Below are 14,450 nucleotides of genomic sequence, written 5' to 3' on the forward strand. Positions count from 1 at the left end.
AGCTAAAGAATTCTTTGTGGTTGTCCTTGGCCTGGGAGGCCAAACTTACCTTAAATTTGGCTTTGGTAAACTTTAATTGTCCTCTGAGTTGTTTATTTACTTTGATGAGAGTGCTTTTATCCTGCTGGGTGCTGCACCTCCTAATTTTTGCCATGATTTTCTTCCCCCTGTTATACAGCCTATTGATTTTGTGATTCCACCAGGGTGGCTTGTTTTTTGAGTTAGTTCTGCACTTCTTCCTGGTGGGTACAGCTGCCTCTATGCAGCTATTAACATGTATGTACAGGGTTTCTCTGAACAGTTCTGCATAGGCAGCAGTGTTCTCAGGGTTTATGGGGCTTGAAATTTTGTCAGGTTCTCACTTAATAGCAGGAGGTTAGCCTTAGAATAGTTCCTGAATATTCCAGGTTTTGATGGGGGGGGGGGGGGTCCAGGTTTTATTTTTACTTCAAAGGAGACCAGTTTGTGGTCTGACCTTACCAGGGAAGGTATTACATCAGGGGGTGTGCAGCACTCTCCTGTATTAGTGAGGACCAGATCCAGTATGGTTGTACCCCTGGTTGGTGTACTGACTATCTGGTCCAGAGAGTTTGTGTTTACAAAATCCAGGAATCTTTGTACATGTACGTTTGGTGTCATATGGGATTCCCAGTTAATAGTGGGGTAATTAAAGTCACCCATGAATACAGTATTGGGTTGGATGTTTAATATTTCTAATAAGTTTAAATACATGGTTTGGGTTTCCTGGGTTATATAGAGGGACCTATAGCTTGCAAGGAAGTGATATTGGATTTTTCTTATGGTAATTTGAACATGGAGCAACTCACATGCATTGTCCTGTTTGACCAGCCTTGAAGTATATTAATCTTTGATGTAAACAGAGACACGTCCACCTTTAGTCCCTGCCCGTGAAGTAGCTGGGCTAGATGTGTGGAAGGTATTATAACCTAGCATTGTTGGTATGCTCTCCACGAGTTTAAACCATGCCTCAGTGACTGCACGGATATCAGCATTCTCTAGGATAAAGAGAGTTTCTAGGGGGTGGAGTTTTTGTTTACACTCCAAACATTGAGCAGTAATACTGTTGCTTCTTCTCTCACCAGAAGCAAAATGTTAGCACCAATCCCAAGATGAGAAGCAGGCCACAGCCTGTTTGGTGATCCACAGTCTTGTCCCAGATGATGCAAGGGTCTGTAGGCTTGTAGCCTTTTGCTAGTAGATACCTTGAATACCAACCGGAACAATCAGGAACGTTAAGCACAGACACTTACTCTCCAACCAGAAACAGTCAGGAATCAATGCACTCTGCTCCTTCTCTCGCCAGGACCAGAATATAAGTACATATTCCAAGCTGTCACCTATAAAGCAGTTATTAGGCTTTCTGGTGATCATCAGTCTCCAGGAAGTAATGTCCCTGTGCTCCTTCTCTCACCAGGAGAAAACAGAAGCACTAATCCCAAGATGACTACTGAGAGGCAGAATGTGGGCTCTGCAATAACTTGTGGTCTTGCAATAGATGTTTAAAGGTAAGATGAAAAAAATGGTTTATCATAAACACTGCAGTGTACATTAAGCAGTTAGATATGAAAGTGGGTAACCTAAGTTTTAGCTGTCTAAGTGGAGAGACACAATTTTTAAAAGAGCAAGACAGATTGCGGGGGGGGGGGGGCATTTCTGTACTCTGTTACTGTGGAATACAATGAGGTGACCAATAAATTTAAATAGTTGAAGGGGAGTGATTTAACAAAATGATAATTCTGTGCTTACTCACACCAGCCAGTGAAAGGACAGAGGGAAGGAGATATATGGTCAAATTAACATAAGGGGCAGGCAATTAGAAATGCAGTGGTGTTTAAGAATACAACAAGCAAGTTTTCAAGCCAACTTGCTTATAAAAACACTTTATAGTTATACTTTAAAGCCTACATTTCTTACAACTAAAAATTTACTGGTTTACTTTAATATCTTTAACACACAAAGCATCACTGAAAAGACTCCACCACATTTAAAATACCCCTGACTATTCACTACACAAAACTGCTTTACTATATATAACAAGTAGTTTGTCATTAAAAATGTTCTACAAATAACAATAACAAAAACAGTTTAACTTACAGTTAATTCAAGCTCCATATACACAAAATGTCATATTTATATAATTAATATGTTCAAATCACTCTGTGTACTGCTGTCATCTGCTTAGACCAGCTCATTGTGTTTTTAATGACTGCATCATCTTATTTTCTCAAGTGCATTTTCTAAGTTGAATTTGTCATTTAAGATACAAAGTTATAGAATATTGCAAAGAACATCTGGATCCTTACATAAGGACAAATAAAGTCAAACAAGGCCAAATTTGAGGTAAATTTGGCCTCCCAGGCCAAGGACAACCACAAAGCATTCTTTAGCTACATCACCTCAATGGCAATACAACATTGTGTGCAGAGCTCATTGCAAATGGAGCCACCTATACTGAGCAAGATGATATAGCAAACATACTGGCCAACAAATTCAGTTCCAACTTTATACCTCTTTTTCCTCAACCTTACCTCAGGAAATATCATCAAATATAACTACCCCTGCTATCACTAGGGAGCAGGTCCTTAATGCTCTCTCTAAGGCCAAGAACACTGCATCAATGGGCCCAGACAATATCCAAGGATGCCTTCTAAACAGCATGGAACAAGACCTATGAGGCCATCTGGAAATGCTATTTAACTGTAGCTTCGAAACAGGCATTGTGCCTCATTAATGGAGAACAGCAACAATCATTCCTCTGCACAAAGGCGAGCCATCTACAGACCCTGGAAACTACAGACTCATGAGTTTCACTAGTCTTATATGCAAAGCCATGGAAAGAATTTAGTATGGGAATGATCAGTAATGATATAGTAAACATCCACACACTTGATCCAACCCATTTTGGTTTCATCAAGGACAGGTCAACCTACTCAATCTGGTAGACTTCTTTGAGAAGGCCAACAAAGCAATGGATGAGGGCAAAATGGTTTACACTGCCTACCTTAACCTGACCAAAGCATCTGACACAGTACTCCACTTGGGCATTGTTGACAAACTCAAGAGGTTAGGTACAAACCCATATATCACCTGGTGGATTGCTAAATGGCTCACATACAGTACTCAGGAAGTTAGAATTGGGGAGTTCACCTCTACAAAGAGGCCAGTCACAAGTGGAGTCCCACAGGGATTGGTCCTTGGACCACTCCTTTTGGCATTTACTTCTCTGGAGTCAAGGCTAATTTCAGTGGCCCCTGGCTCACTAAATTTGCAGATGATTGCAAATTAGTAGTTTTCATTAATCCCACACTGACACAAATGTTCTCTAGGAAGGGCTGACAGAGACAAACAACTGGAGTCATGGGCTAAAACTAAATGCCAAGAAATGCATAATAGTATCCTTCAGGAAGTCATTCACCTTGGTAACTATCATATTGCGAACACACCCCTTAGAGATGACCCAGTAGTCAGAGACTTAGGGACACACCTAGACAATCTAGTCTTTGACCATCTCATGTCTACAGTAGTGAGGAAATCATTCTATGTTGTGCTACTTATAAACAAAGGTATGGCATCTAGGTCCAAGGAAGTCATTGTTCCACTGTATTTGGCATTCATCATACCTATCATTGAGTACAATGCCCCCTTTGATATGTACCTAACCAGGCATATCCAACAAATGGAATGTCCACAGAAGTTCCTCACTAAAAGAATACAGGGCGTAAGTAACATGTCCTATGCAGAATTCCTCAAGGCCACTATCCCTGTATTCTGTCTTCTACAGGCTTTTGAGGGGAGATCTATGCCTGGCATACAGGGTATTGTTAGACCCCACTCTGATGGACCCCCTGCATATCCACAAAACAAACAGCACCAGAATTACCCATTCTAAAGACTTAAACCTTGCCTGTGATATAAACAGGACCCATTGGAGAGACAGTATCACAGAGACTACTCCATCTCTGGAAGAGGCTCCCCATTCATGTGAAGCAGAGTTCCTCTCTAATCCAATTCAAGTGCAACTTGGACAATTGAATGGGGAACAGGAAATTCATCTCTTGCTTGGCACCCAAGTCTCTAATGAACACAGGCAACCTGTAAATTATTCATCTCCCAGGCCCCTGCTTACACTTATCAAGGGTATCACAACATGTCAGAGATTTGTGATGCATGGCTAGGCTTAAAAAGGCCCTTGTGGTCATTTGCCCAGTTAACACCTATGAACCTATGTAGTAGATCCTAGTTCCCTCATACAGGGTAAACGTTGCTTAGTATATCAGCATGCCCATTTGCTTTCTAGACTTGTACTGAACCTTTACTGCATAGCTTTGTAAATTTAACAGCATTCAATGTAATCTGGCAGGCACTATGTGACATTGTTTCATAAAATATTTTACAGTGATTTGTGATCTGATTTCAGTAATACTGATTTGCCATAAAAACAGCCAATGTTTCCTTTTCTGTTTGTGTTCCTTTTAAGAGGTCTTAGCTCATATGCAATTGATCTATCTTCCATCATCAACACTACAGCCAGTCATTGTTGACTTAGATGCACATCTACAACAACTGACTGTGATATTTTATAGAACATACATGTAGATGTCTATATTACAAGCATGAAACATCTTGTTTCTTGCTCTTCTGACCAAAATCAGTCCATGTAATAGTATGACAGTTTCTTATTGGCACTGTGACATCTAATTAGTTGTGTATGAACTTTCAGATAGATTGTACCATTCTACGAATTCTAAGATCTGATTTATCTTAAGGCTTCTGCATATTTACAGTGACATTAGCCTTTTCCAAATACAGCTTCAGTCCTTCAGACATCAAAAACTATCCAGGCATGTCCAAAGTGCAGTTTCAGGTATACACTCCAGTCCAGCTGGTGAATCTGGGAATCTTGAGGCAATGTTACAATTGCCTTATGTACACAGACAACCCTCTCCTCCTTCCAACAAACACAAATGTATGTGAGAGATGCAACTATACAGCCAAACTGGAGGCCAAGCTCTCTCAACCCAAGAACTCCACAGTCAGTCAGGAGGAGAAGGAAACCACCTGCACCACACAATCAGTCTCACATAGGCCAATCGTATCAGCAAACAAGACACATAAACTTACAAAAACATACTCGGAGGCTCTAAATAAAAATCTGCCAGAGCAGCAGAGACCTCCAAAGCAGCCATCCAAGCAACCGCTACCACCTAACAACTCTCACATATCACATACTTCACAAAGTCAGTGTGCCACACAGTCGCAGCCCTTAAGGCCAAATAACACACCAAATACACTAGTAATAGGAGACTGTATTATCAGGCACACTGATGCCCCACTCACCAGACTGAACAAGGAGAAGGTCACTGTAAGCTGCTTGTCAGGTGCCAGGATCCGCTACATAACACAAGCACTCAGGTCACTCCATAGCAGGTACAAATATGACTCTGTCATTGTCCATGTTGGTGTGAATGACCTGAGACGTACCTCCTTGGACTACATGAAAAGAGATATAGAGGAGCTCTCGGATTATGTAGCCCAGGCCAGTATGACCCTGACCCTGAGTAGCATCTTGCCCTCACCAAGAATGTTGCCACAGTATAAGGACAAAATTATCAATTTTAACAATTGGCTAAGCTATTGGTGTAATTCAAAGGGGATCCAGAGTTTGTCAGCCTGGGATGGCATGGTCGACAAGCCACGTTGCTTCGCTAGGGACGGCTTGCACCTGTCACCCTTAGGCTTTTGAATACTGGCTAAGGCTCTTGCCACCCCCATAGTGCCTTTTTTAGGCAAGGCTCAAAAGAAAAACCCACCTCCATAGAAAATACAAGAAACAAAAAACTAAGGGTAATGCTACTCAACACCAGCAGTCTAAACCTCAAGATGCACGCACTCGAGGCACTCCTTATTATGGAGAAAATCGATATCTGTGCAGTAACAGAAACCTGGCTCAAGGCTCCAGAGAGCACCCCAGCACTACCAGGGTATAACTCATACCATTCTTTTCAGCCCAGAACTCCGACCAAAATACTAAAGGCGGGGGAGTACCCATTTTCATCAAGGATACCCGCACCTCCAGGTTAGTGGCACTGCACGAGGCATCGGAGACCATCCATGTGCAACTAACAGTGGGCAAAATTGCTTTTCAGTTTGTCCCAGGACCCCCACTTGGCATTCCTGAGAACATTGGAGAATATGAAGGTCTCACCAAACACTATGATATTGGGGGATTTCAACTACCCTAACACTGACTGGGAAAACTACTCAAGTCCAAACTCCTTTGCCCAAAGGTTCCTGGAATTTATAAACTCAAATGCCCTGGAACAACTGGTCACCACTCCCACAAGAGGGGAAAACATATTGGACCTGGTCATCACCAACATGGGGGCTCAATGTTCCACACCAGAGGTAAACCCCTCATTGGTAAGATCAGACCATAAACTAATCACTATGGACATCCACATCCTGACCCTACCCCCAACCAAGGAAACCACTGTGAAAAACTTCTCAAAAGCAAGTTTCACACCTCTCAAGACCGAGGTGGAGAACTTCAAAGCACCCGAGCTAATGGAAAATGCTACCCAAAATGCAGAATCCTTCACAAATGCATTCTATGAGCACCTACAGGAATGCATGGATCATGCCATCCCAAGTAAAACCAAGACTCACTCCTCCAAAAACAGGAGACCAGTCTGGTGGACCCTGGCCATAAATAAACTTTACAACAGAAGGAAGAAACTATTACATGATAGGGAAAAATCCCAAAAAGGGAAGGCATCCCTGATCAGTACTAGCAAGAAAATTCGATCCCTCATAAAATCATCAAAGGGCAGCTTCAAAAGAAAAATCGCCAAAGATTCTAAAGATAATCACAAGACTTTCTTTAGCTACGTCAAGAATCTGGGTGGTAACTCCCAAATCTGCTCTGAGCTGGTGCAAAATTGCACAAAGTACACTGAACCCACTGACATTGCCAACATCCTGGCGGACAGGTTCAGTGCAAACTTTACCCCCCCTCCCCCCCAAAAGGACCTGTGTCTATCCCAGAAGTTTTCAGTCCCCCTGACATCGCAGACACACAGGTGAAAGCATCCCTTTCCAAAGTAAAAAACACAGCATTAATGGGACCGGATGGCATCCCGGGCTGCATCTTACACGAACTCCAAAAAGAACTAAACCCTCACATAAATTCACTGTTCCAACTCTGCCTCACCACAGGTTATGTATCCAAAGAGTGGTGTACAGCAACGCTAATCCCGCTCCACAAAGGGGGCACCACAACGGATGCTGGGAACTATCGCCCTATAAGCCTGACCAGCCTGGTCTGCAAGACTATGGAGTGCATCATGATGGATCTCATAAACAAAGACATTGAAAGCCTCCAGACACTGGACCCTAACCAATTTGGTTTTGTTAAAGGCAGATCTTGCCTCCTAAACCTAGTTGACTTCTTCGAAACAGTTACCAAAGCCATAGATGAGGGAAAGGCAGTCCACACAGCCTACTTGGACCCCGCAAAGGCCTTCAACACAATACCCCACTCTGGGATCATAAATAAGCTTACCAGCCTAAATATCAACCCATTCATCACAAGGTGGGTTGCAAACTGGCTCAGGGATAGAACTCATATGGTCAGAGTTGCAGGTGCCATGTCTGACTCTAAACCGGTTACAAGTGGTGTCCCACAGGGCTCTGTCCTGGGACCCCTCTTGTTCAGTATATACTTCTCTGAGGTACAGGCAAGCATGGGAGGACTGTGGCTGACCAGGTTCGCAGATGATTGCAAACTGGGAGCCATAATCAACTCTCCGGCTGACACAAGCATCCTAAAGAAGGATCTTACAGAGACGGATACCTGGTGTCAGAACCACGGCCTCAAGCTAAATGCCAAAAAATGTAGAGTCATCCCCTTTGGGAAAAACAAAGTGCCCACAAACTACCACATAGGAGGTAATCCGCTAAGTACGGAAGAAGTAATTAGGGATCTGGGGGCCCAAGTAGATAGTAACCTCTCCTTTGACAATCACATTGCCAAAGTGGTTAGAAAAACATTCTATATAGCTCACCTAATTACAAAAGGGTTCACATCTAGATCAAGAGGTCATTGTGCCCCTCTACTCATTACTCATCAGGCCTATAATTGAGTACAATGCCCCATTTGGGATGCACATTACCCAACACCTGCAACAGCTGGACAGACCTCAAAAGTACCTCACCAAGAGGATCATGGGCCTCAAACAATTGCCCTATACAGCTCGACTAAAGAAACTTCAGCTCTACTCAGTTGCTTACTGCCTACTCAGAGGCATTCTCTGCCTGACGTACAAGGCCATGTCTAACCCGGAACTAATGGACATGCTCCACCTCAAGAAAACCAAATCCATTAGAGCTACATGCTCCAGGGATTTAAACCTCAGCACAGCTATAAATAGGACATGCTGGAGGGATAGATTCATATTCCAGAGGCTTCCCTTGCCCTACAATAGAGTCCCGGACCATGTTAGGCAGAGCCCCTCGCTGACCCTCTTCAAGAGAAATCTTGATGAGTGGATGGGAAATCGTAAATTCTCTCCTAGGATAACTTCTATGGCACTGCTGGACAGGGACTCAGGAATCTAGTCTAAAAGGGAGGCGAAAGCCAACATATTCTGGCTAGGCTTATAAATGCCCTAGGGCAGATAGCCTAGTACCTACCTATGAACCTAAATATGGCCCATGTATCTGACATTTACTCTTAGTTAGCTTCATGTGTCCAACAGCTTGTTTAGCCTTGTCTCATGCTCTTATATGGTAACTTTCCAGACAAGTATCTTTCATCTTTATCCTCATTAACATGAAAATCATGTGAAAGACATTTTTTTTAATTTCTTATTTATGCAAAATGCTTCTTAACTACCACATAGTTAACAGACTCAAGAAAGCACTTTGCATTTTTTTTCTTTTGCCAGTGGCCATGCTTAATACTTGTATATTTGGCTTTATTTCAAACTACACGTCTGCATCTCTGCACAATTTTGATGAATACTTCATGGTTTCCTGGTGTCATTTTTTTATTCATTTTTGCCCTTTTACTCTGTACTTAATGTTCTCACCATTACTACTACAGATTTAATCTTGCACCCTTTCAGGTACTTAAGAACCCTTTGCAACTATTTACTTGTAATTTCACTTACCCTGCACACATCCAGTACTTTATCTAGTGACAATTCTGATTCTTTCAACAGTTTTCCTCTTGGTCATATTTAATGTCATAGACAGTTTTATCTCTTATGAATGATTCATGCAAGTCACTGAATTTATAGACTTTTGCTTGGGATTTTAATGCAGTCCTCTTGATTTCTTGTAAAGAATAGATAATGTTTGAATGATAGATTTTTATTCAACTAACCACACAAAATTTCTCTGTCAAAACTGATAACTTTTCTTTCTCTTTACATTTGAGGTTAAACATAGTACATTCCTATATACCTTCCTCGCTTGTGATATATGTAGGAATATTGTACACTGTACTTCCCTATTTTTTTTTTTTTTTTTTTGCAATTGCACTTGCAGTAACAGAAACTTCTGGTTCCAAGGCTTTCAGTTTTCCATGCAGTTTTATATACATTGGTGGCTGTAGTGGATTCCTTCCCAAGTAAAATTTTCCGTGTGCATGATGTGAAAATGTTTGGATTCCAAGATGGCCATCGAGCACTGAGCACACACTTTCTGCTGCTCCTACAACAGCAAATTTCATCCGCTTAATATAGTCCGCATCTGGCGTCAAACTTCACATCAAAGTGAAAATACTGATCAACTGACAAACAAAGAAAAGGTAATCAACAACATTTTGAAACTGAACAGCATTTTTACCTGGATTTATCCTGTGCTTACCACTACAGACTCTGAATGTATAGCTGCAGCCGCACGGTGACAGACCTCTTTCCAAAAACTAAATCCTGAAATAGGGAGAGCAAAAGAAAAGGTGTTCTAATCATACAGCACTGGTCTCATTTAATTATAAAAAGAAATTTTGCCGAAGATGACTACTCAGCAAGAATCTATGGAAACTTTAACATCTAAGATCAAACTATCTCATATAGTTTCCCCTGAGAAGGATATAATAACCAAGAGACAGAAAACTAATAAACCACTACAGGAATCTAACAAAGGACCCTCCAAAATTAAAGGGGAACCTGCAATTACAGTGGAGGACATCAAATCAGCCCTGCAACCTCTTCAAGATGACATAAAAAGCTTCTCAGACAAGCTTTACTGTAATTGAAAGGGCTCACAAAGCATTATGCAGAACACAAGAAGAAGCTATTCCTACACAAATATATGCCAGGTTGCTAAATGCTGCTCGTACAAATACAATTCTTATGGCTGCAAAAAAAGAAAGGCACTATTTCATGGAGAGGGCATAAAATTACTGTTTCTCAGGACCTGCCACAGCCCATTAAGGTTCACAGGCATGCTTTGGCTCCTTTCTGTGCGTATCTAATTAAAAAGAAAGCTCATTTCCAAATGAGGTATCCGGCTACTCTTTCCTTCTACCACAACGACCAAAAATATCTAATGCAAACAGTAGATGAAGCAAAAAAAGCATTTCTGAGAGCTTTCAGTGAACCACCCGAGCAGTAAATCAGTTGAAAGAAAAGCAAATTAACCAAGTAATTAAGCTCTTTGCATTGGTATCTTTAAAAGACTTTAAGCAATGAGTTCCAAAAATAAGCTCTGACTAACATGGCACCAAAATGCTTGTTAAAATAAAGTTTCCTGTCAGAGTAACTAAATATGGATCAAAATAAATAGCAAAAGGTAACTAAACTGTCAAAGCTCACTAAATGGCACTTAAAAACTAAATCACAATACATTTTACCTAACAGTCTGAATGCTTCCTTAACTTGATGCAAAGCAAGCTAACACTTTTTTTTTTTTTGGTCAGAAATCAGCTCTAACTACAAATTTACTTATATGGAGTGCATCTAAGCATTTCTTTGGCTTCCCGGCCATCCTAGATTATATTTCCCGTCTACGATGCGGTAAAGGTGCATAGGCCTGCTTATTCCTGGTAGTAGGAGTCCCCCCGAGGCTTTCCTGGGGCCTTGCCTTTACTCTGCAAGCCTTTTCGTTGGCTTTCAGAGGCATTGCAACATTCCATTACCCAGAATTTAGTGGGAATGTCGATGGATGATGTCACGAGGTCGGGAGGTCACCGAAAATGAAGAAATCCATTACTGGGACTGAGTTGGTCGCTGATGCAATCAGAATTAAGCTATTATATCCAAAATAGCTATTTCTGAAGTTATTAGACACTCTATGACTCTCAATTTGAGAAGTACTGTGGTTTATAAAGTATTTTGCATGTGTCTCTTTTCGTACAGTGTTCCACAAAGCACTTACACATATGTATAAAACAGATCTATTAATGTCCCCCCCGCACTTATGCACTGTTCTGTTGCTAATTAAATGCTCCAGATACATAAAGCTGGTTAGAGGGAAGCATAATAAAAAAACAACTTTCACTTTTACTGTGCAGCAGCTGCCTATCACTTTGCTAGGGCGTACTGCAAAAACTACCTCCTTTCCACACACCACTTATTTCTCAGCAATCACAACTACTGATTTATTCAAGCAATTACCTTACTATAGAAGATAATAATATGGTCTAAAGTATGTCAAATAGAGGGCAGTACATATTTTGTCTGTACTTAGGGCAATCAATGGATGTCTATATATTGTTGTGAGCTAACGCACTTGTACTCTTACACACGCACCTACTTACACCCATGCTTGATCTCATTGTTTACTGCACTGGATTGTTTTTATGGTTGCATTTTCCTTAATATAACATGCTTTAGGAGCAATCTAACGTAATATTTTTGCTTAAATGTTTTAAATATTAAGCATGTTGCTATTCCTTTTTACGTAGGCGATATGTTACAAAATGATGTAAATGTTATATGTTCTCCTTTGATGGTGTTTTCTTCCTTTGGCTTAACAAATTATAACTACAAACCAGTGTTACCCTCCCCACTCATCTCTAATATTCAATTTGTAGGAAGGAGGAAAACTCTATACTGATTATATTTAAGAAGGATATTGTAATAGACTAGATACGTGAATATTATACCCAGCAAGTTCATAAGCGTAAAAAAGCATACTCTAATGCCAAAGCAGGTTAATTATTCTTTCTTCCTTATTCCTGTCCCTTAGAGGAAGGGCAAGTACAGTAACTAATCACACCCTGGTCAGGTTTTAGTGTTAAACAAGGAACTAACGTACATGTATCCCATGCTATAGATGACTGCCTTAAACTTCTAACTAGTTCGATGTAAATACCTGACTAGTGTATGTTTGTCAGTATAAATGAAAAATTTCCAACATATATTATTCAGAGCTATGATACCATTTGTATTACTCAATCTCAGGTTAAACTAAACCTTCATGGAGCAGCAAGAGGGTGGGTAGTCTAATTCTTGCCTACACTTGGAATATCGGGATTTTTATGCTTTTCTCCCTGCTACTTTATAATGCTATTTTATGCACGCAAAATAGTCTTTGAACATGTAATATACATTCCTATATATATTGTATATGATCATTTCAGGGAGATTTGTGGTTAGGTACTAGGATTGTGGTAGGGTTCATGGATGCCATGTTACTCAAACTAACTTCTTCACTTAATAGGACATCAACTAACACTAGAATTAGTATCATGACAAGTCTCAACAATTCACTTTCACTAAATCACTCGAACATTACTATTTTACACTTAAATCCTAAAACACACTGATTAAAGTTAACTCTTGGAATATAAATGGTCTTCATGAAAATAAGAAAAAATGATTATGCACCTAATTTACCAAAACAAATCTAACATTTTCTAGTTACAAGAGACACACCTGACAAATGACCAATGGGACAATGATAGGAAAAAAAACTGGATCAGACAGATATTAGTTGGAAACCGCCTTTCATTAAAAGGCACTGCCATCTTAATTAAAAAACCTTCCTTGGGGAAATCATTACCACTAAATCAGACCCCAACGGCCGGTGGTGTCTATTTACCTGTTCTTACCTCCAATTAAACTGCCCTATACCATTCCTAAACATGTATAGACCATGCACAAACCAGCATTTATTTGTTTACGAAATTCACAATTTATTTATTTATGTTACATTTGTTGACTGGGATTGTCCGACTGAGCTGAAGAGCCCTTTTTCAGTGGAGGCCCGGGGAGAAAAGCTGCAACATATTATACAATTTTCATTATAAATTAGCATTAAACAGCAATGTTACGGGATTATTACAAGGCATTAAGTAGAAATACAATGCCTATTACCACAATTACCAATCATTTCTTTATTATAGGAGGTGACTGGAATGCACTTATCGACCCCTCGAGCGATAGCTCAAATAAAAACAGGAAACAACCCCCCCAACTAACTGCATCTATTCATGACCTGATAACTTCAATTTAATCGATCCGTTCCAAATATTTGATCATGAGAGAGCAGCCAAGTACACTTACTTCTCAGCATCTCATAAAGTCTGGTCTAGAATTTACTTTTTTCTAATTTCAGATGTCTTTTCAAATAAAATTAATAATTTTGCCCTTGAAGCAAGATCTATTTCAGACCACTCTAATGTATCTCTGAATACCAACCTAGCACAGCACCATAAGGGCTGTGGCAGCAGTTCCACCTGGACATTAAATACTAATATCCTTAAAAAAGATGATTTTATAAATTAAATTAACCAATATCTTAAACAGTTTGAACGTGAATCCTCCATGTGTTCCATCCCCTTTGATGTTCAATGGGCTGCTGCCAAGGCTGTTATCAGAGGGATACTTATTCAAAAGGTGTCCTTTTATAAAAAGAAGAAACAGACATACCACTGACCTCACCAATGAGTACAAGAAGATTGATTTACAACTCCAAAATAAATATTCTCTAGACCTAGAAAGTAAACTTCACGAGACCCCAAAAAAATGTACTCCTTTCATCAACAAAACCAATCCTTAGCCGAACTAAGACTCCCACATAGATATTTGAAATGGGCACAAACCCCCTCCAGAACACTGGCTAAACTAATAAACATAGAAGATGTCCCAAATTATAAATCAGAAATACACTACAAAGAGAAATCCCTATATAGTAACTCTAACATTATAAACTCCTTCACAGATATTTTTTGTGAAATATATAACCCCAAAAATCAAACTCATAATGACATCTATAAAGAACTCCTAGATGAGCTATCCTTTCCCAAACTAAGTCACACACAATAAAACCTATTAGCTAGTCCCATCTCACTGAACGAAATAAAGTTAGTTAATTGTTAAAAAGCTCAAACCCAACAAGGCGCCAGGCCCAGATGGATTTACAAGTGAATTTACCAAACTCTCGATGACCAACTTATCAGAATTCTTCTTAACCTGTAC

Source organism: Protopterus annectens, chromosome 16.part0 (genome assembly GCF_019279795.1).
Source record: "Protopterus annectens isolate FY-2018-M chromosome 16.part0, PAN1.0, whole genome shotgun sequence".
Taxonomy (NCBI): Eukaryota; Metazoa; Chordata; order Ceratodontiformes; family Protopteridae; genus Protopterus; species Protopterus annectens.